The 24213-nt window shown below is 40.8% G+C and overlaps 1 protein-coding gene across 4 annotated transcripts in view; it reads right to left on the reverse strand.

Moving 5' to 3' along the window:
- The window catches only part of ELMO1 (engulfment and cell motility 1), a 311400-nt gene that overhangs the window by 166389 nt on the left and 120798 nt on the right, over positions 1 to 24213 (reverse strand). The window lies entirely within an intron of this gene.

Here is a 24213-nt window from a genome sequence, read left to right on the forward strand (position 1 = left end):
CAATGCCCTTTGCAAGAACTTCAGCATAGAGCTGCACATACTCTCTGCACCCTCATGCACAGGCAGAACGTACTTGGATAAGTACCTGGCAAACAGAGGGAGTATCAAGACCCATCTACCTTTCTCCAGCTATTAAAATACTAACACTCATTTCACTGGTATTTACAAAGGATGCTAAAATAAAAGCAGGACACTGAAATAAAAAGACTGATCTTCTGTTGCTTGAACAGTTCCTTCGTCCCATTCTACATCTCAAACTATATAGACATGTTGACAAAAAACAGTGAGGGCATGAGAAATCCCACCGTATTTAGTAAGAATGACTCATTTTGTCTTTTACCATCACTACTAGTTCTATGTTCAATCAGAAAAGCCATCTCTCCACCACTTACTACTTTTTCTCCAAGTCAAGCCTATAAACCCCAGCTATTTTCAGTTGTCTGTTTCAGAAGTTTCTATCACTGAATCTCAGAATAATTAGGGCTTGATCTTCAGCTCTGTTAGGTTAAATAACTGGAGATACGCCAGCTAATAATAGCAGAGGATCCTCCAGACAGTTCTGGCACGTGTGAGACAATACCTTATCTTCAATTATTCTTCAAATTCAAAAGGAATGCCAGCTGCCCTCCTTCTTTCTTCCTCCCCCTAAAATCATCCTTTTCTTAACATGTTGAATATTTGCAGTTAAAATATTAACTTATTGAAAGTGGGTTTAGAAATTACATACAAAGCTAGATTACCTAAAATGCTGTAGTGAATAATTCAGAAGTATGCAAACACCCCCACCTACAACATAATTTATTAAATACATGGAACACAACACTTCAGGCATATTAGTTGCATCTGTCTAGTACAAATTCTATTGTATTTTACGCTTCATAAAAAGCCAAAAGTAAGAAATAGAATTGCAATGGATTTGTCACTTCTAATTTTTCAGATTTTTTTTTCCAGTAGATTGAGTAATATCCATACATCTTTCAGCTTCAGCATCTGAGCAGTATTTAACAGTTTACGCTCTTATACCATGCATGTTAACATACCAAAAGCATCAAGAACGTTAGCCAGCTTAGTAGGGTACTGTGAAAATGAAAATTCATTCTTTTGGATAAGATGTAAACCCAAAATCATGTCTGCTTATGCCATTAAAAAAAAAATAATCAAAAAATCACGTGGCACATTTCACAAGATTACAGCTATTCTGGGTAAAATGCAGTGCAGTAATTACATTCAGACAACCTAGCATTCTCATGCAGCTGTAGCTCTGTAAAGCTTTCTTCTCTGTCCTGAATGGCTCCACTCTCTTACTTTTGGCTTCCAAGGCAATCTCTGAGGGATGTACAGATTTCAGTCGTAAGAACGTGCCCTCGCACTGAGATGCACACAGTAATGATGTGCTGTCTGCAGATAACTGCTAATGGAGTAAGTACCACTCATTCCTTATATTATTCCTAACAACAGAATCTTCCACATGAAAATGCTGAAGCACAGAAACCATTTATTTCCCTGCATCCGTAGCCTATCAAGGTACAAACTTTTTGTTTGTCTTGACAGATATTGACAGCTTATCACAGATTTTGCATCAGTGCTATGTGCAGCTATGTAATTCAGTTGCCATGTCATGCTAATTTGTCCTGAAAGTTGCTTGCAGTAGGTGCTAGACCCAGTAATACCTGTTTTACACAGAAGATCAAACTTCTGTTTTCCCAACTCCAAAGCAGCTCAGGTGAAACACTATTCTGTATGCCACACTACTGTACATTTGTATGACAGAAACACTACAGAAGTTCCCAGGGATGAATTAGGACTTTACAATTATAGGAGATGATAGAAGAGCTTCAGAACATCTGAAAAGGAAGAGTCCAATTTAAATGGTGTCAATCTAAAATGAACCCTCTCAAAACTGGTCATATTTTTTTCCACAAAAAAAAGGAACAATCTGTCAACGAAGATAGTGCCAAGGACAGTAATCACTTTCTCCCTTCTTCAATTACTTGCACTTATTCATTTTCTTCTTCCTTCTACCAATGTGTGGGCTAGGAAGGAAAGCAATCACCTGCTTCTACAGCACCTACACAAAAACCTTCCCTGGATCAAACGAAGAAATCAAAGTAGTATGCACACGGATGTGCATTCAGAAGAACCCAGGACCAGAAGGGGGGGAACTTATTAGGTGATACTCACAGTGAACTATGGATTGATAAACTTATGTTGGAGGTATCAATGAGCACACAACCTCACCATTTACCTCTTCCCTAAATAATCCTGAAGTTTTACAGGCAAAATGTTTCCATCTGTTCATTTACACAAGAATTACAAATATGAAAAAAAGCTACATTCAAAAAATTTTTAAAAAAATATCTGTGAAAAGGTAGTCAGCTAAAATTCTTAATGAGGAAGTAATTTTGTCTTTTTATTTACCAGCACTATATTCAAAGAAATGATGATGCACAAAACTTCCACCATTCCATTTAAGGAGGTACAACAGTGCCTTGGGAATTTTCAACCTCTGTGTATTCAATGAAAGCAAGAACAAACAAACAGATTTGTTTTTTTCTTGATAACTCTTTAAACATACAAATGTGCATACTTTTTTTCTTCCATAGCCATTTTTCTAAATTTTCCAACAGAACTCCATGATAGAATGAAAACGCATCTGGAAGGTCCCCGAGTTTACAAAAAAACCCCAAAAATCAAAACCCAACTAACCAAACACACCTCGCCCCCCAACAAAAAAAATCCCCCAAACAACAAAAAAAACCCCCACTGTCTACTTCAAGTCAGAAGTATCCAAAGCTCAGCAACTGCCATATCTTTGAAAGAATATGCAGAAATTCTTTTAAGATAATGTCAGTGCACATCATTTAAATCACGTATCCCCACTACCTCATCACATATAAAGAACTTCAGCATATTTCTACTGAATATAGTTTTCATAAAGGCTACAAATTATGTTTCATATAACAATGATAGTTTTTCCTTTAACATATTTCTAGCTTTTCCCAGCTTTGTGTTTCAGCAAGTATTTGGCCATTTCTACCTGATTAACTTTTTTTTTTTTTAATATTTATGACAGCTTTGGGTATACCTTAGTGGACTGCAAATGTTATTCTCCAATAATAAAACTCACTCCTATCTACATAATACATTAAGCAACAGCGTTTCTGGATCAAATTTGCCCTCAGCAATATAAAAGCGGCCTCAATAGCAAAGAAATCATCAGCACAATCTGCACATAATTTTCCCTAAAAAAGATTTTAAAAAAATCACAATCTGACTAACATGTTCCCCCCAATTCACTGAGCTACTACGTAACATAGTGTAAAGCACCATATAGCTCTACATAAGTCACTACCAGAAATCTGTCCCAATCACGAATGGATGTGATGGTGGTCAGAATTGCAAAACTCCAAAAGTTATGGTGGTGTAACTAAATCAGCTAAAATCATCAGTTAAAACGTAACAGGACATGTCAAAAAACAAGTGTGCATTTTCAGCTATGAAAAAATTACACGTTGTAAAGCAAGACAAAAAGCTCTTGCATAATTCTTCATATTTTACGTATAGCTATATTACATCTTTATAGTTACATAGAATTAATGCTTTGGATTCCAAGAACTTAAGCCATATGGGCTGCCAATAGTTCGAAAGCCTAAAATAATCTAAAATGAGTGCTGTAACTTAAGAGTGATAACATCTTGTCCAATGCATGACAACTATGAACCACCTTTCAAGTTTTATTTCAGTTAACAAGCACAGACTTTAAGGTTGGAGACATGTTTGGCACTTCACAGATTGTTGACTTATTATTGAAATAATGTCTTCTGGGCAAATGAAGTTATCAAGTAGTAACATGTCACGTACTTTCTCAGGGATACTTAAAATGAATCAATGGGACACGATAATTTCAATTACACTTTTCCAGCATGGGAAATTACTACCAGATATCTCCCAGTATCCACTAAGTTTACAGAGTAACTGAATAAGCAAACACCCACTTGCAGATCTAGCTAGACTGGGTCAAGAAACTAAAAGCCATACTAGTTTATTACTACTCCACACTTAAGATTACCAGTTCATTTAACAGCCACGTCAGCAGACCCTGACAGATTTCCTGTCCCACGCTTCTGGGCAAAGTCAGTTCTGCTTTAGATGAAACTGCTGCTGGACAAGGTGTGAGCTAATCTGGACAGCTTTCACCGCAGGGAAGTAGGGATCAGTCCCAGGAGACTTTCTAGAGGCTCAGCTGACAGGGTGTGAGGCAGGTATCCCCTCCAGCCAGGGCAGCTGGACAGCAGCAAAGGGCTACAGCTTTTCAGACAGCTCCAGCTCGTCCAAAATCATGATGGAAGTGTAATACCCATGTCCTGGCCAGCAAGCAATTTTTCTACTGTTTGAACTATAGCAGTCAAGAAGCACACGGTAAAAAACTGGCATGGAGTATCCCCAACCTAAAAAGAAATAGTGTTATACATATAGGCCTTTTCATGACCTTGGAATGTGTCAGGAGATTGACTAGTTTAATTTTACCAATGTCATTAAGGCAGTTTGCCTTTTCAACATAGACAGGATCTAAAGCACAAATTCTCATCCTGCCCAGCAGGATAATTATCAAGTTAGCAAGAAGACAGTCATGTGAGAAAATAGTGTGAACAGTGCTAGCAGGAACAGCAAGCCACAAAAATTAATCCTTCTAACCTTGAATATATAAATAAATAAACACAGATTAAATGTTTGCAACTAGATGAAAGTCAGATGCAGCAGAATTTAAATCTACCTGAGTAATTTTATCTCTGCAAATCCCACCAGATGTGTAAATTTATTAGATTTAGTGTTCCTAAGTTCAATTTCGGCATGAAAAGTCTTTTTTAAGTTCAGGCAAGCTTAATGTCTGTTGAGTAAGGTACACCATGACTTCCACTCATTATTTAAGCATAATGAGTTGGCTGGCAGTGTTGCAATATCGGTGTACAAGCATTAATGGTCCTGAGTGATGGTTTGAAGACTACTTATTAAGGAGAAATTCAGAGCTCTTCAACAGGCATTTTCTATAAAATTTGAGGAAATTATACAAATAATTAACAAGTTTACATAGTGTACATAAATATATATTTTTGACCAAATATATGCGTATGACCAAAACACGAGTTGCATAGCCTCTCAAGAAAAAAGAAAGAATCTCTAGACCTTTTCATAAAGTAAAATGAAAGGTTCAAAACCAAGTTCTGCCAAATCTTGGGGTGCTTGAATCAGTCTTCTAAGAATAAGACTACTAGAACAGCATCTTTTTGATTGTTTTAGTTACACTTCAGGTGGTTTTATCTAAAATTAACCTTTTTGACAGAATGTTTGCCTCTGTAATTAAGGTGCAGTATCTAAAACACCTTTCAGTTGTCGTTTCTTTTAAAGAAAAATTACTTACATTATAAGCAATTGAATAAAATCAGAGTAAAAATAATCATTGGAATTTTCCCCAAGGATGGGTATCTACAGGTATCTGCTTCTATCTAAGATGTGAAGCAGCCCACTTAATTGCTGCCATTGCCACTCCCATACATCATCACTCAGAGGACTTGAGTAAAACTTCAAATGGGATCCTTCCTGCTGTAACAACTGCAGTTCTGGTAAAAGACATGGTGCTTACGTACTACGGTAGGCATGGAACAGCCACAGAACAAGAAGACTGGCACTCCATTTCTGCAGTGAATTATACTTCCCTTGGAACGTCATTAACAATAATGAGTGCAGCAGTTGAGGACATCCCTACATCCTTACAAGACACGTCACTGAGAATGGTGAGTTTTGCGAGGAACCTAAACCCAGTGCCAAGTATCACAAAAGTAAGTTGGGCTAGATCTTGCTCTTCTTTTAGATATTTCTGTAGAGAGGTTTCACATTTTTCTTTTTCAAGCAAGGTAGCAAAAATGGCTTTCATGTGCAAAAGGAAAGGGCCAGGCTGTGTTTAGTTCAAATAAAGAGTAGAGACAAGTCAGCCCTTTGTCTGAGAAAACTCCACTTCAGAAGGAATCAGCCATGTGAATCTACTGGCTGCCTGGCAGCCAGATACAACAGCTGTCAAAGTTTAAAACCAGGTAACTGAGCCAAAATGTCATCTGTGGCTAGGCGTACGGGTGCACAGTCCTAGGTAAGAAAGCCTTCTGCCACCACGGAGCTCTGTGGTTCACACACCGCCACTTCTTTTATTACCTGTGACCAGGCCAAGCTTCCAGTAACCACAGAGGACAAGCTGAAAACTAAGCTACAGTGAGGAACCATCGACGTCTGTGATATTTGAGCTACCTTTGGACGCATGTTCCCACATACAAAATGATTAGGTCTATGGTCAAATCTTTCCCCTGCTTGAGTACAAACAGCCAAGCTTTGTAGATGTCACAGATGAGTTTCAAGAAAAAAGGACCAATTCCTCCTAAAACCTTTGAGTCCTTACTTCTGTCTTAAGTCAACAATGTCATCAATACCCTATGCCCGTCCTATAGCATACCCTCACCTGCCCTTAGTAGTGAGGTAATTAAAAAAAAAAAAAAGACAAAAAACACTGGATCCATTTATTGGGGATTTTCAGTTCACTTGACTTCCATTTTTATTCGCCTCCCTCTACAGGAATGCGAAGCTCTTGTGACTTCAGCTGTGCTCTGCAAAATGCAGGTATGTTTTGCGTGGCTGGGCATTGTTCTCTCTGCCTCCAGTTTTCTCCAGACAGACATCAAAAGAGGATGAAGTTGCACCAAAAGGTAGGAAGATTTAAGAAAATTAAGGAATTTTTAAAAGAACACATACCATTGCCACTCACGCAGGGGCTGTGTAACAAGCTGACTACATCAAACAATCAAAATATCCACAATTCAGAAGTGAACGTGTTTTAATTTGGAAAAAAAAAAAATCTGTTATTCACAAATGAGTCGCTTTTCCCCCCCTTGTCTTTTCATTCATTCACAGCCTTAAGTTAACGAAATCACACATTCACAGAGAATGTCTGTAATTTTTTGTAACTGAAAAAACTCTAAATATTTTGTGTGCTATGCTATTTACTGTCCTTTAAATCTGACAACAGGCAAAAATCCCCATGAGAAATAGGGGGTTGAGAGCAAAGCAATATGCATACTTATCTATTCGCATTTATGCATACACTTGAATATTGCATAGGCTTAAAAAAACCCCAAAACAACTATTTGCAGTAATTAACATTAAATTGAATTTACATCGTTACAAAAAACCTGCCATTACTTCAATACCAAGCAAGGGTTTGTATGGAATCAGCTCTCCAAGTCAAGCCTTGCGAAACAGATGAAGCCCACGTTACAAAAGAGATAATATTATGTCTGACTGGTGTTTCTTCATCTTAATTTTTTTCCCAGAAATTCTCAGGCACGTGCAGTACATAATATCCAAAGATGTCCAAGATCCACTTCTATGACAAGTGATCAGAAAACAATTAGCAATAAAGAACTCTTCTGCTGTGATGCACTTGAAAGTACCAGCTCGGCCCTAGTCCATTCAAACCCGTAGAGCTTGCCCGCCCCCATGAGTTTATAACTGGGATGCACACAGTAAATGAGCAGCAAACCAGGAAATACAGCAAAATCACACACAAACATACACCAGAAATACAGTGTTCCACCACTCCTAATTTTACATTAGCACATTTACATTTGTTAGGGGATTGTCTTCAAAAGAGTCATACTTTTCAAATCACAAACAGTTCAAGATTTTTATTTTACAATTTCCCTATCAAAAATATTGAAAAGGTACAAAAATATAAAAACCTCTTTTATCTTCCCTGTGCAAAATAACAGAACTTAACCTGTCATTAAGAAACTGATTTAAAGGATGATTCCTCCCACTAGTATTTATAAGCACAAAATGATCAAATACAGTATTAGAAAAACAAAACACAAAAAGATTGAGACAGAGTCAGTTCATTTCCACAGACACACAACCACAGATATTTCCTTGTGATTAGTTTTAACTTTAACTTCGTTCTTAAAGCAATACTGAAAGGTCAAAGAAGGCTGGTAGCCCATCAAAATGAGGTGGTTGGGGTTTTTTTTTTCTTTCTTTTAAAACTGTTCTCCTCTAGCAGGACTATAGTTAAGAGAAATTCAGCAGTATACATAAAAGGCTGGTTTATTCTTTTTAACAACATGCAAATTGTTAGACTCCCATAGCTCTTGACAAATAATCCTGGCAAATCACATGCAGCTGCAAGGTAAACAAGAACAGCAGCTTTAACAGATTGATTTGCTGGCCCCAGTTGTTGGTCACTATAATGATGCATCTGACCCAGTGCTGCCTCCTGCACAGTTCCTGGCTCAGATGGACAGGATCTAGTTTATATAAACTTAGTAGCTTCTCTAATACACAGCTATCATCCACTGCACATGCCACAAGGTCAGGTGCTCCTGGTTAACAACTGATCCATTTTTGTTAATAAAGTTTCTCAGGTTTTCTCCCAGCCACTTAAAACCTCATGCCTCCAAACGGCCATGATTTTCTTGCACCTGTCTGTTAGCACTCAGGATCAGCAGGAAACAGTCTGATGATAAAGAAAAAAATGCATTGTCTATGTTTGGATTTACGAATCAATTCATGATTTTAATCACCCATCTCATTTTTTGTCATTCTTCAGTATTTATTCTAAACTGCAATCACACTTTGCTGAGAAGCTGAGTCACCTGACACCACCTGCCCCTGCGGCCAGAGGAGATCACCCCTCTCCATCGGAGGGGTGGTGGTGGGGGTGTGTTGCACCCTCACAAGCTCTGCCCCACTCACATGAAGAGCAGCCAAGACGTTGCCCCTGCTTGTGCTCAGCAGGCATCTACCCACACGTCCTTGTAATGCTCAGAGTGGTTCAGGGGCTCAGTGGAAGAGATTTTCAGATCAAATGCTAAACCTGGGGTCTATGCTCCTCTACATCATAACAGATACATTGATGTGAATCTTTCTTCAAATCTAGATGTCAGTGTGGAGAGTGGATTTTCAGCATGAATTCTGCCAAGTTGCAAACCTCAGCATGCAATGCTTCATTCTACACGCAGCAATCCTACTTCCAACATAGTCCTATGTTTCCACAAACTAGCACAAAATACATAGCACAGCCTGAAAGTGTGCAATGCTTCATTTATGGCCAACAGTAACTGAAGACTATGGAACTATGCTTATGGGAAGGAATGCAGTAGGTCACATGCCTATGGGCTCCTAACAGCACCATGGACAGGGCGGCTATGAGAGTAAGTGCGCATGTTTTCTGTATTTCTACCTCTCAGGTTTGGAAGGAGATTGATGCTTTGCTGCTATTGCTCATATTTGCAGAACACTGGCCTGACTTGGCAGTCAAACAGAAGTTTCTCTGATTACATCTTTAACTACATTTACAGAATCGCATCTTTTACAGATTCGCAAGAATGTTAAAAAAAACCCCAAACAAACCAAAACCAACTAAAAAGTCCAGACTGCAAGAAAGCATCCCTGTCATGGAGCCTACATCAGGCTGAAAAACACTCATACACAGGAATAAACTGTTATTTCAGAGGGGAAAAAATCTTACCAGTAAGTGCCAGACAGAAAAGAAACTCTACTTACAGTGTACTGTATAACAAACTTAACATGCAAGCCAAATTTTAATGTCCCCAGAGGTATCATTTTGCCTAAACATCAAGCATCTGCTGGCATTCAACTGAGAAATGGGAATTTACAGCCCAGAACAGTTATTTCTACTATTTCCAAAACTGAAATGATTCTGTACCCATGCAAGTGAGCTGCTGGACTTCTGTGAACAGCCCACATCTGGTGTGGCGTTAGTGCCCTCTGCTGTGCGATATTACAAATTACCTAGCAGCTTGCTTTTAAAATTAGGTTCAGCTATACTACAAATAATATCAAGCTCTAAATCAAGGATTTCTATCTTCAGGTGAATATTAACGAAAATCAATCCTGACAGGCATTCAGCATTCCTGTAAAGTGAAGATCTAAGTATTCACTTAGAAAACATTCTGTGAGACTACCATGTGGAACTTCATACTGAAAACCAACCTAAAATATTACACCATTAAAAAAACCCCAAACATTCCTTTGTTTTACAACAACTGAAATGCTGACTTTTTTTTTTTCTTTAACAGGAAATAAAATTTAAAAATCCCTTTTCAGACTGAATTATCTCCATATAGATTCAGGAAATTTAACTGTAAAATTAACCGCTGAGCTTACCGATTGCAGCTCCTTCAAATGCCAGTATAGACTAGTAGAGCCCTTAGTTACGTCTTCAGTATCATCATCAGTTCATTTATATTTCCTTCCTTTTCCATCTGCTTTGCACACATATTCTGTTCACCTTTCTAGAACAGGTTTCAGTACCTCTGCTTGTGGTTGCTCTGTCAGAGATCTATCCAGTAGCAATTCACAGAAACATTAGGAAAGCAAGATGTCAAAAGCAAACGGAAACTTGAGAAAGGTGTTTAAATTACAAGTAAAACTGGTTGTGCCACCTGCAGTTCAGGTTGTCTGACAATTTCCATTTTTAGACTCTTCTGATACTTTACAACTATTTTAAATGTTAGGACAGAATGCCTAGCATCTTTTTTAGGTTCAAATGCCTTAGTAAGTTTTAGCAAATTATTTGGTCATTTTTAGGAATGTTCCGTTAAGCACTGTATTGTTTTTATCAAATCAATTTTTGCACAATCATTTTGTCAAGAAACTCGAGCCTACTCATGCTATACAAGAAAAACTTAGGGTTTAGTAAAAGACTTGTTCCTGTGTCAGTCAGTCTTGAAATTCCTCTGGAACGTAGGCTACATTCAGCCATATTATACAAAACTCAGAATGAACTGAATTTAACAAGTCTCTTTGGAGCAGACACAGTTTTCTCTGAAGACACTGCCTGTCCTGACCATCCCCTGGCCCCACCTTCAAGGCTTAGAGAAAAAGCAAACCAGGAATGGAGTGGAAAGAGAAGCTTAAGTAGAAGGGCATACAGCAATAGTGGAAGGGTCATAGTCCGGCATTTGGGAGTGGGAAGGCTTAGAGCAAGGAGGAGAGCAAGAGTGGTAGGGCAGAAACCATGACAGATGGGAAGAAGGACTGTAATTATCAGTCTAGGGCTGAACAAGAGAGAAAGATCATGACAGAAATGCAGAGCAAAGTATAAAGGAGGAGAAAAGCAGGGGCAGATAAAGGAAATACTGCACATGCATGTCATTAAATGTGACAAAGGAGGAAGGGAATGAATTAAGGCTTTAATAAGTATCTCATTTCTGCCTTTTCCTAAAAACATTCAGCTTTGTTGCTCTTCTAGAAGGTGGTGCTGCACTTCTGGTGCATACACTATGAATAAAATACACAAGCATTTCAAACATATACATCAGTGTAGATATTTTCATTGGTTTAAGATCAATATTACTTAAGGTCCTGGTCTGTTTGTTATTCCCAGTGACTAGATCTTGTTCTTGTGATATTCCTATATACAGCAACAGGATTATACAGATAAATGTTACTCTCTGAAAACAGGAATCCTCAAGTTCTGTTTTGTCTCAAATACTTCCAAAGTAAGTGTTTACGAAAGCCAATACAGTTATACGAATCTCCCACTACGTCTCTTTTCTTAAAATGTGATCAGATACTGAAAGCAACAGTCACTATACAACTACACCCTCTCATAACACCTAGAAATAAATGTGTGTGATTAGCCTTCACCTGCAAAAACTTACCCTGAGGAGCGAGTAAAATGGCTTATTTCTAAAATACCCACTGAAAAACTTCAGCTTCAAAACTGAATGACAGTATGGAGAGTGAATCTGGGAAACAATGGAGAAGAGCAACCTCTAGTGGTCTTAAGCATAAAAATGAGATAATAAATGCTATATACATTCCTGTCTTACCCTACTGGTTCAATATTAAACAGGACAAAATCAAACACAAAAAGGAAGCATACAGGGGCAGAAACAAGGACTGGTAGCCTGGGAGGAACACAGAGATATTGTCCTAGCAGCCACGGACCAAGTTCAGAAAGCTAAAACCCTGACAGAACTAAATCTGCCCAGGGACATCAAGGGCAACAAAAAGGCTTATATAGGTATGTCAGTGATATAAGGAAGACGAGGGAAAACATCAGCCCTGTCCAGAAGAAAACACGATACCTCGTTACCTGGGACATGGAGAAGGCTGAGGTACTCGGTGGCCTTTTTTGCCTTGGTCTTCATCAGCAAGTGCTCCAGCCACACTGCCCACATTGCAAAAGGCCAAGGCATGGACTGGGAGAATGAAGAGACACCCGCTGTAGGAGAAGATCAGGTCTAAGACCATCTAAGGAACCTGAAGGTGCACAAGTCCATGGGACCTAATGAGAGGCACCTGCAGGTCCTGAGGGAACTGGTGGATGAAATGGTTAAGCCACAACCCACCATATTTCAGAAGTCGTGGCAGTCCAGTGAAGTTCCCATGGCACAGAAAAGGGGAAAAATAACTCCCATTTTTACAAAGAAAAATAAGGAAGACACGGGAAACTGACTGATTAGACAGTCTCACCTCCGTGTCAGTAAAGATCATGGAACAGATCCTCCTAGAAACTATGCTAAGGCACATGGGAAATAATGAGGTTGTTGGTGACAGCCAACATGGCTTCACTAAGGGCAAATCATGCCTGAGAAATTTGGTGGCCTTCTATGACAGATTTAGTGTTGATGGATGAGGGAAGACCAAGCAATGTCATCTAGCTGGACTTGTGCAAAGCATTTGTCACTGTCCCACACAACATCCTTGTCTCTAAACTGGAGAGACATGGATTTGATGGATGGACCACTTGGTGGATAAGGTATTGGCTGGATGGTTGCACTGAAAGAGTTGCAGTCAATGGCTCAATGTCCAAATGGAGACCAGTGACAAGTGGCATTCCTCAGGGATTGGTACTGAGGCCAGCACTGTATAACACCTTTGTCAGCAACATGCACACTGGGGTTGAGTGCCCCCTCAGTAAGTTTGCCAACACCACCAAGCTGAATGGTGCAGTTGACATTCTGGAGGGAAGGGATGCCATTCAGCGGGATCTTAAGAAGTTTGACAGGTGGGCCTGTACGAACCTCATGAACTTCTACAAGGCCAAATGCAAGGTCCTGGCCCTGGGTCGGGGCAATCTCAAGCACAAATACAGGCTGGGCAGAGAATGGATTGAGAGCAGCCCTGAGGAGAAAGACTTGGGGGTGTTGGTGGATGAGAAGCTCAACATGGCCTGGTAATGTACATGTGCAACCCAAAAAGCCAACCGTATTCTGGGCTGTATTAAAAGAAATGTGACCAGCAGGTTGAAGGAGGTGATTCTCCCCCTCTACTTTGCCCTCATGAGACCCCCCCTGGAATACTGCTTTCAGCTCTAGGGCCCTCAAATTAAGGAGGACTTGTTGGACCAAGTCCAGAGGAGGGCCACAGAAATGATCAGGGGGCTGGAGCACCTCTCCTGTGAAGACAGGATGAGAGTTGGGGTTATTCAGCCTGGAGAAGACAAAGTTCCGGGAAGACCTTATAGCAGCTTCTGGTACCTAAAGGGGGCCTACAGGAAAGCTGGAGAGGGACTTTTTACAAGGGCATGTAGTGATAGGGCAAGGGGCAATGGCTTTAAACTGCAAGAGGGTAGATTCAGATTAGGTATTAGGAAGAAGTTCTTTACTGTGAGGGTGGTGAGGCACTGGCACAGGTTGCCCAGAGCAGCTGTGGATGCCCCATCCCTGGCAGTGTTCAAGGCCAGACTGGATGGGCTTTGAGCAACCTGGGCTAGTGGAAGGTGTCTCTGCCCATGGCAGGGGGTTGGAACTAGATGATCTTTAAGATCCCTTCCAACCCAAACCATTTTACTATTCTATGTTTCAAATCTATGAACCATGTACTACAATGAAAGGTGAGAAGAACCTCCTTTCTGCTGAAATGCTATGAGACATGGTTTCTGCTCTGCTGCATGGTGCTTAATTATTGGCTATCATTAATTAATCAGAGCAAGCCACTGTTACATGCAGAAATATGACAACTAAACTGAAGATTGGGCACTTCTGTCTTGAGGCAAAGCAGCCTCAGCTGCTGCATATCTGAATAGCTCAGCAAAAGGAAAGCTTCTTAAACCGGTGGGGTTTTTTTCAGCAACAAGTGATTTCACAAGTTTTGAAACAGTAGGTAGGGAGAGAGTGGATTGTGGGAGTAGAGAGAGTGGAGGAGGGTGGAAAACTACAATTTTTTTTCAGCGGTACAGAATCTGTCATCTATTCTGTTCTATCATTAAGCCAACAACTAAATCTTATCAATTTAAAATTTTTAAAAGGATCAGATCTAGATTGGCACACATACAGTATCATTCTAAATATGTTCCTCTGCCACTGCCAAAGCCAACAAGAGAACCTGAATGTAAGAAAGCATTATTTTTATTATACTTGAGAAGCTTCCCCAAAGGATAAGCAATGCAACACTTCCCATCACTGCAGAGTATCACCAACAGGAGGAAACATCAGGGAGCAGTGAACAAAATAACTGAAAATGACCACTCAAGACATTCTTAATGAGTTTTTCAGCACTTTACACCAGTTCCAGATTTTAGCCCCTAAATAACAAAACTTCAGCTGCTTGTTCAGAGCTTTCCCAGTCCTACAACTCATAAGGCTGTAAGACTTCAATCACTCATGCTCTCCTTTTTTAGGAAGAAAAAGTACAATCCTCCTCAGGTTTTCAACAAGAACAGCTAAGTAAATGCATCACATGGGGTCTACTTCTGTCCATCTCCCTCTCACCACCCCTCCTAGGAAAGTTTTATCCTCCCTAGCCCGGCAGACTGCTACCATTAAACCAGATGACCAGCTGGAATGAAGGAGTTTCAGAGATCTAACCAACATTAGTAACTCCAGAGAATTTAAGAACGGTTAATATACTCTTGCAGGGCATGGCATCCCACCCCCACCCCAGTCTTGGTCAGTTTTTCCTTTTTAAAGCCCATCTCTATCTACTGCTTAATTGACTCCCACTAATCCACACCATGCAATTTACCTAAAAATGTGCACTGCCCTTTCACTGTGTGATTTCACACTGACTCTTTACTTGTTTCTATCAGAGTTAGTAATAAAAGATGAATGATTATCACACAGTAATCTAAGTAATTATCTACTGCCTTTCCACCAATAGAAATCTGAACTTTCTTTTAATAAAAACACCCACACCATCCCCAGTAAACCCATGCCTCAAATCTGTGGTCATATAAGTTATCATTAGTATTAAATTACAATAAAACAACCATTTAAATTATATTCTTCAAAACTAGGATGCAACTATTTTACAGCCCAAAGTAATAAGCAAAAAAACCCCCAACCCAAACCATATCTTTAGAAAGAAATTTAATCTAACTATGGTCGAGCTGTTCAAGTCAGAAGCCCCCACTTTATATTAAAAAAAAATGAAAAGGAAAGGATTTTGTCTACAGATCAGTTGGGGTGGGGCTCATAGTGCTGTTATTGCCGTTGCCCAGTGCTTCCCATTACTAGATCCTGTTCTCAGCTGTTACTGACTTGGACAGCACTTACCACGGCAACTAAAATTTTCCAAATCAAAATGGAACAAACAGCCTGAGGTGAGTGGGAAATCAAAACCAAAGACGGGGGGCAGGGCAGGGGGAATGGAGAGCGAGAAAGACCAGAGGAGATGAGGAGTCTTTTAGGAAAGTGAGATAGCACAGCAAGGAGACTGCAACAGAATACAGAAAAGAGGGAGCCTCTGAGCTACCACGGCTCAGGGAGTGTGCCCAGAAGCAGCCTAAAGAAAAATTTAGCAAAATACAGACGGTGTGGTGCGTTAACCTTGGCCAACAGCCACACACCTACCCAGCTCCTCACATGTTCCCCTCATCAACAGAGCAAGGGGAGGAAAAGGTTGAAAAAGCTTGTGGGTCACGATAAGGACAGGAAGACTGTTTACCAGTTACCATCACAGGCAAAAGAGACTTGACTTGGGGAATGTCAATTTAATTAATTGTCAATTAAAAGAGATTTGGGTAATGAAAAACAAACATTAAAACAATAACTTCCCCCCCCTTTTCCAAAACTTCACTTTAATCCTTCACTTCCTAATCCTGGTGCAGGGATGGGGACATGGACGGGGCATGACATGAAAATGAGGTGAGGGTACGAGCAGCTTCCAAGTGAGCATGAGGAAATCATACACGAGACCTCTACTAGATAGGCTGAAGAGGACAGCAATTAAAGACTGGAGCACATCAGCACTTGCTGCTGTCATCTGAGCTTGCCCCTCTTGCAGGTAATCATTACAAAATATTAATTACATGATAACAAATTATTTCCCTGATAACCTCCTTCTTCCAGTGCAGAGAAGGGACTTCCTCTGAGGAATATATCACAACATGAAAGAGGTTACTGTGCACAATTGTTCTAATTTGTTGAAGGAGATAAAAGTCATACAGAAGACAGCCTGAGAGGGGTTTCTATTTGAGATGACTACATGAATAAACATACAGGAAGAAGCAAAATGGAACCAAGGGGAAAAAATCATGCTGGGTAGTTATCCAGGCAGCTACTGACTTTGTCTTAAGTTACTCTTGGGCCACAGCAATCTAAGGATTCTCTATTCCATATAGTGAATGACTAAGTTTCACCTGCTCTGGGGAAAAAAAAAACAAACCCTAATCCTGACTCATTACAGTCACTCCAACACATAGATGTCTCATGCTTGCAAAGGTAATGTCCTGAACAAGTACTTCCCATTTGCTGGTGGAACAGAGATAACCTAAATTCCAGGTAAAACCTCTCACTTAAGTTAGCCACAGATGTGACCTAGTGAGAAAGCTATGACTGGAGACAAGGAGACTTTAAGAAAGACTGCAAGACAGATAAAGTACAAGAGAGTCACTGTGTATTCTTCATTTTCCAAATGCGTGATTTGACACACTCAGCTCTGCAGACAGTAACATACAGGTGTAACAGAAGCAACGCACTGAGGAAAGCAGAAAGTATTCTGAGAAATAAAGCCCTGAGCATCTTTCCTTAGCCAGAAAAGTCAAGGGGAAAAACCTTCCTTCATCTCTAAATGGGCAACACTATCTGCAGGCTTCAGATAATAAACTATTCAAAGAGCCAATGAGAAGTACCACAGAAGAACGCATGAGAAAACTGAATAGTTTTTATCTTCAGCACACTATTTGGATATTGTGCTGTGAAACAAGGGATTTTTGAAGAATAAGAACAAAAGATAAGACAAAGTATCTGGGACATGAAGAAGAGAAAAAAGCGAGTCTGGAAGAAATCTCAGAAGCTCCTCAGGCTTACATTCTGCCTAAGGCATGCCTTAGTAACACTCAACTATTTTTGAAGTTTCTTTCCAGAGTTCTTTACAAGACACATCTTCCAAACTATCTATTCTGGTGCTGCTTCTCCTCACATTAGAAAGTATCTGCAAAAAGCCTAACAAATCAGCTATGCTGCCATTTAAGTCGTTATCTATCTAATTATTTCTCCCTTCAGACTTCTCTAAGCAACTTTGTATATTTTTTTCCCATATAGTCCTCATTTGTTTTGTTTCCTGGATCCACCATTGTATAGTGTATAAACCTTTTCATAAAGGATCAAGCTCCATCTTTAAATGAGTAATGACATTTTTCCCATCGTTCCGATTAAAAATCTTTTCTATAAACTGATTGCCATCACTGCCTTTTAGCTTACATATGGCTTCCTCCCTCTGAACATTTGTGCGCTTGATATTTTCACAGCCTTCAGCCTGGTCGGCTAAACAAGCCAACCTTTTAAAGTCAACCCTTGTAAGACATGTCCTTCATCACTGCACAATCCTCATCCTCTGCACTCATCCTGCATTCAGTCAGTCTAGAGGTCACTGCAAATGTAACTAAAATGACACAGTGTTCTAGATGATGTCTTAGAAACGCAGAAAATGCCCTTAACAGTTTAGCTGCTCTGGAAATATCTTTACAGATATATCCTAGCTTAACATTTGACTTTTTTGTGGCTACATTGCACAATCTCTCTTATTTTTTCCCATAGGTTAAGTATTTGCCTACAGAAGAAATTCTTGCCAGTGGTCCTAAATGAACACTATTGCACTTTGTATCACTGAATAAAGTAACAGTTCTATTTCTCTAATCCAAAAGGTCATCTAATTTTGAATGACATGGTAATTCTTTCATTGATGCCTCCCAAGTTTGTTTCATCAGAAGATTTCACCAGTGAATGTTCACTCCCTTATGTCACCACCACTAATATTTTCAGAGTCAAGCCCATGCCTGCCTTTTGAAGGACATCCCACCATTCTCAATTTACGTTTTAACTGTGACCTTTTATCAGACAGCTCTTTACTGACTTCATGTCTCCTGTACTAACCCACACTTTTTTTTGCTATATTAATGAATTCCAGCATGGTACAGCAGCATTATGAAATCACTGTCCATGTTGAGTTCTTGTACTTGTACAAGCCATTTATATTTTATTGAAGAAAAGTCAAACAAAAAAAGCCCAAAAGCTCTACATACTGCAAACTTAAGAAAAACTCTTTTAGGATGAGATTTTTTGTTTTGTTTTTTCAACTTTTTAACCTATTTGAGTTTCTTAGAATTTGGTCAGATCTGCCTCTAAACACACACATCCACTACAGCTTCATAATGACAGTGATGTTTAAAAAATTATGAAGAGAATATACAGGATTTCAGTTTCTTGAGATATATCTATTGCCTGCCTCAGTTATGGGAATAAAGTTTACTCAAATGCAAGAAAACTTTAGAAGCTTCACATACAATGAGCTTTACAAAACTAAACCATTTGAACAGATCAGGAATTTAAGGGCTGACTTTAACATTACCAAAGTATGTGGTTTTCTCTTTTCAATATCTCTAACACTTAACTACATTACTACTTGAAAGTTTCTAAAACTACTACTGCTACAAGAACTGATGGGGATAAGCATTGGTTGGGATTCCACTGCCAAAAGAGATTTAAAAAGGGGGGGAAGGGAGAGGGGCAAGGGATTCAGCCATTTAATGTGCAATTGACTCAGAAAATAATTCAATAGGGTGTAGCATATCTTAGATCTCCTAACTGGGTCATTTTTTGTTGTCTTCATCAGCATTTTAATAAATCTCCTCAAGACTGTCTCATCTGAAAATCTCTTTGCCCACAATAAACTTCACACAGGTCATCACAACCATCTGGAGACATCCTATGATTTCTTTAACTGGATGTAGGTTTCTATGTACTTTTGCAAATAATATTGTAAACTTCTGAAACCACGTCTGGATTTTGTCTCTCCTTGATGTTATATTTGTAGTGGGATAAAGCTTTTTGATGTGGCTGAGAAAGACAAACAGGATTCTTGCATTTCACAAACGGAAAGAGAACAAGCAGTCCAAGAACAACTCGATGGCTAGACATGGTTTTACTCCCCCTCCCCCCCCCAAATGTTTAATCAGTTCAAGAAATTAGTATCCTGACCACTAACACCAGTGGAATGAAGACAGCATTCAAAGGCAGGCCTCTGTTTGGCTGGGTTTCTCCTTGTGCCACACAGCCAGAACAGGGGGAAGAGAAACCTCCCATTATTCAGAGCATAGATCACTTTGTTAATGCATCCCTTCACCTGCAGTTTGTGAAAGCACTGAATGCAGTTTAATGACGGAGTGAAAAGAAGTAACCTGGCTGCCCTCACCCCATCTAACCGGAGTCCTGTCAGGGCACAGCCCATGTGTGAGGCTGGAGATCACCAGTCAGATTTCACAACAGGTCCTGCTTCCTTCCCCAGCTCTGTGAGGAAAGTCAAATTCTTTTTCAGCTGTGAGAAAAGTTGTACATGCAGTGTGACCTCTACTCTTAGCTCAAAGTAAAATTTCCATACAAGAGCAGAATTAAGTCTCACAGTTCACTTATTGACATTCTTATTATTTATACATGGCCTCATCATACTGACAGCAGAATAACCTGCCTCCCATTGGGACTCTTCCTATGGTGCTCTTTTCACAGCTCACTTTCCCATATTTCTTCTTATCTCCCATTATGCCTTCCCCACATTTTCTTCATTGCTTTGATCCCAGTTCCCACTCCCGCCTTGACTTTACTCCCCATTCCCTTATAAAAAGGTCTCATAAATAGATAGTAAACAGTGCTGCAGTTACCCTTGAAAAATGTTGGAGTGTTTTCAAAGGCTTCCCAATGAGCAGCCCAAATGAGAGTAATGAAGATAATGGATAAGTCCCTGCTTACATACACAGCAAGAGAGTCCCTACAAACTCAGACAAGACAGAAATACATATCAATTCACAATGAGTGTTTTTCTCACAACCCTATCAGCTGAAACATGCTGCTGTTAATAATTTCAGCTCTGCTGGATCAAAATAGATCCTGTGGGACAAACAAAAGCATTGGAAAAACTAGTGCCAGCCTGCACAACTAGTGATCTTTAGACCTTGTTAAGCATCAGAAAAATAGGATTGGAATTCAAATCTGTGTGCTAGTCCCAGTTCAGCTTCTGCTGGATGCTCCATTACATGCTCAAAGTTTTCCTGCTCCAGCTTTAAGAAAGCAAGATCAGATTTTCAGAGGTGCTAGTCAGGTGCCAGTGACGGCTGTGGGAGCTGTGTGTGCCTTCAGCATCGCATAAAACTAGAGTGAGCAGCAGATACTGAAAGTGATCAGCCTGAATTAGAGAGCAGTTGTTTTAAATCTGATTTCCTTGATTCTTCCATATGCCACAATTTCTGTATGTACAGCCCCACCATAACTTTAGCATACCCCATTGTTCCTTCTGTTTGTCACCACTTCTTCCTTTCCCACTAGTTACTTTTTCTCCTCCTGTGACAGTAACCCACGTCCGTACTCATTTACCACAAGCTGGAGGCTCCATATCCAGCCCATTTGTCTCTAACATCTCACAACAGGAGTTGCCAATCTCAGAAGCTGAGATAGCAATGGTCTCCTACCGCACAGAAACTGAGAACAGATTCATAGGCAACAACAACAACAAAAAAAAAGAAACCACACCACACTGAGCTTCAAAAGCTTTTTCAAAGCACTAGTTTTACTATCATGTTTAAAATCCCAAAATGCCAAGTTCCTCCCTTCCTGTCTATTTACTTATGACTCCTTACAGATACAACAGCACTGATATAGCAGTAATTTTTCCTCCCCCAGCAGTAGTGAAAACAACTATCAGAACCCGGAAAGCCTCCACCCAAAACCACAAGCGAACTGGTTAATGTCGAGCCCCACACCACAGAGCTGAGCAGAACACTAAAACTGCACAATGAGCTTCAGCTTGCACCAACAGTGTTTAAAACCACCCTGTCTAGAACTGTGGATACTGTGCTATACTCATGTATATTTGCCAGGCCAACAGCAAACTAAGGAATCACGTAAGAGATGAAGAATATCATTTCACCTAAGGAGAAAGAAAACTGCTTACTAACCTAGTGAGTAAACAATAAATCAAGACACTTATTGCAGTGTATGCGTGCATGCTCTCTTTCCAGAGGGGGAATAATATCTGTTATTAATGAATATATATGTATGCGACATTTTAGCCAGATTGTGCTATGTTCCCCAGCACAGTTTCAAGCAAGACCAAAACACCAATTGGTCTGATTAAGTCAGAGCAAGAGATTCTGCATCCCCTACTCACAGAAGAAAGGACTTCAAGCAACCAAAACACAAGGCCCTATAAGTAAATACTAGAGAGTTCTACCCTGGATTTATTGTGCTCATCAGTCCACATTATTACTAAGAAAGTACAATGACTTTACAGGTCTGCCACAGATATATTAGGCAATACCTGTTTATCCAAAATATCATTAAAACTTAGATTTTAATTATGGCATGTCATGCAAAAATACATGTTTCAACCTCAGGTAGTTATTTCTTCCAATTAGAATCACAGAATCATTTAGGTTGGAAAAGGCTTTTAAGATTAGCAGGTCCAACTGTTAACCCAGGACTGCCAAGTCCACCACTAAACCATTTCCCTAAGCGGCACATCTACATGGCTTTTAAACAGCTCCAGGGATGGTGACTCAACCACTTCCCTGGGCAGCCTGTTCCAATGCTTGACAAACCTTTTGATGAAGAAATTTTTCCTAATATCAAATCCAAACCTCCCCTGGCACATCTTGAGGTCATTTCATCTTATTCTATCACTTGTTATCTGGGAGAAGAGACCGACACCACCACCCCCGCCTACAGCCTCCTCTCAGGTAGTTGCAGAGAGCAACAAGGTCTCCCTTGAGCCTCCTTTTCTCCAGGCTAAACCATCCCAGTTCCCTCAGCTGCCCCTCATAAGACTTGTGCTAAAGACCCTTCACCAGCTTTGTTGCCTTTCCTTTGGTTGTGCTCCAGCACCTCAACGTCTCTCTTGTATCGAGGGGCCCAAAACTGAACACAGGATCCAAGGTGCAGCCTCACCAGTGCCCCGTACAGGGGGATGGTCACTTCCCTAGTCCTGCTGGCCACACTGTTTCTGATACAAGCCAGGATGCTGTTGGCCTTCTTGGCCACTTGGGCACACTGCTGGCTCATGTCCAGCTAACCATCAACCAACAGTCAATCAACAAACCCCATCCTTTCCCACCAGGCAGCTTTCCAGCCACTCCTCCCCCAGCCTGTAGCGCTGCCTGGGGTTGTGGTGACCCAAGTGCAGGACCCAGCGCTGAGCCTTGTTGAACCTCATACAACTGGCCTCGGCCTGTTTGGCCAGCCTGTCCAGATCCCTCTACAGAGCCTCCTGCCCCCCAGCAGATCAACAAGCCCCCCACACAAACTTGGTGTCATCTGCAAACTTACTGACTGTGCACTCAGTCCCCTCATCCAGATCCTTAATGAAGATATTAAATAGAGTTGGCCCTGATGCTGAGCCCTGGGGAACACCACTTGTGACTGGCCACCAGCTGGGTTTAACTCCATTCACCACCACTCTTTGGGTCCCAGCCATCCAGCCAGGTTTTTACCCAGCAAAGAGTTTGCCCATCCAAGCCACAAGTAGCCCATTTCTCCAGAACTGTGGGAAACAGCGTCAAAGGCTTCACTAAAGTCCAGGTAGACATCCACAGCCTCTCCCTCATCCACTAAGTCAGGCAACCTTGTTATAGGAGGAGATCAGGTTAGCCAAGGAGGATCTGCCTTTCCTAACCCCATGCTGGCTGATTACCTGGTTGTCCTGCACATGCCGTGTGATGGCACTCAAGATTATCTGCTCCATAACCTTCCCTGGCACCGAGGTCAGGCTGACCTGTAGTTCCCTGGATCCTCCTCCCTGCCCTTCTTGTAGGTGGGCATCACGTTGGCTAACTTCCAGTCAACCAGGACCGCCCCCGTTAGCCAGGACTGCTGACAAATGATTGAAAGTGGCTCGGTGAGCACTCCTGCCAGCTCCCTCAGTGCCCTTGGGTGGCTCCTATCTGTTCCTGAGAGACTTGTGTGTGTCTAAGCGCTGTAGCAGGTCACTGACCATTTCCCCTTGGATTATGGGGGTTTCATTCTGCTCCACATCCCTGTCTCCCTGCTCAGGGGGCTGAGTACCTGGAGAACAATTGGTCTTACTATTAAAGACGGCAGCAAAGAAGGCATTAAGTACCTCAGCCTTTGTCACTATGTTTCCCCCCTACCTCCCATCTAATAAAGAATGGAGGTTGTCCTTAGCCCTCCTTTTGTTACTGATGTATTTATAGAAACATTTTTAATTGTCTTTTACAGCAGTAGCCAGATTAAGTTCTAGTTGGGCTTTGGCCCTTCTAATTTTCTCCCTGCATAACGACATGACACCCTTGTAGATCTTCTGAGTGGCCTGCCCCTTCATCCAAAGGTCATATACTCTCCTTTTTCCCCTGAGTCCCAGCCAAATCTCTCTGTTCAGCCAGGCCAGTCTTGTTCCCCACCAGCTCATCTTTCAGCACATAAGGATGGCTTGCTCTGTGTCTTTAACATTTCCTTCTAGAAGAATGTCCAGCCTTCCTGGACCCCTGGGACCTTCAGGACTGTCCCCCAAGTCACCCAAGGGACTCTGTCAACCAGGTTCCTAAACAGGCCAAAGCCTGCCCTCCAGAAGTCCAAGGTGGCAGTTCTGCTGGCCCCATCTTTACTTCTCCAAGAATCTAGGGCTCTAGCATTTCATAATCGCTGTGCCCAAGATGGCCTGCAGCCATCACATCACCCACCAGTCCTTCTCTGTTCACAAACA

This window comes from Falco cherrug, chromosome 4 (genome assembly GCF_023634085.1).
Source record: "Falco cherrug isolate bFalChe1 chromosome 4, bFalChe1.pri, whole genome shotgun sequence".
In the NCBI taxonomy this organism is placed as follows: Eukaryota; Metazoa; Chordata; class Aves; order Falconiformes; family Falconidae; genus Falco; species Falco cherrug.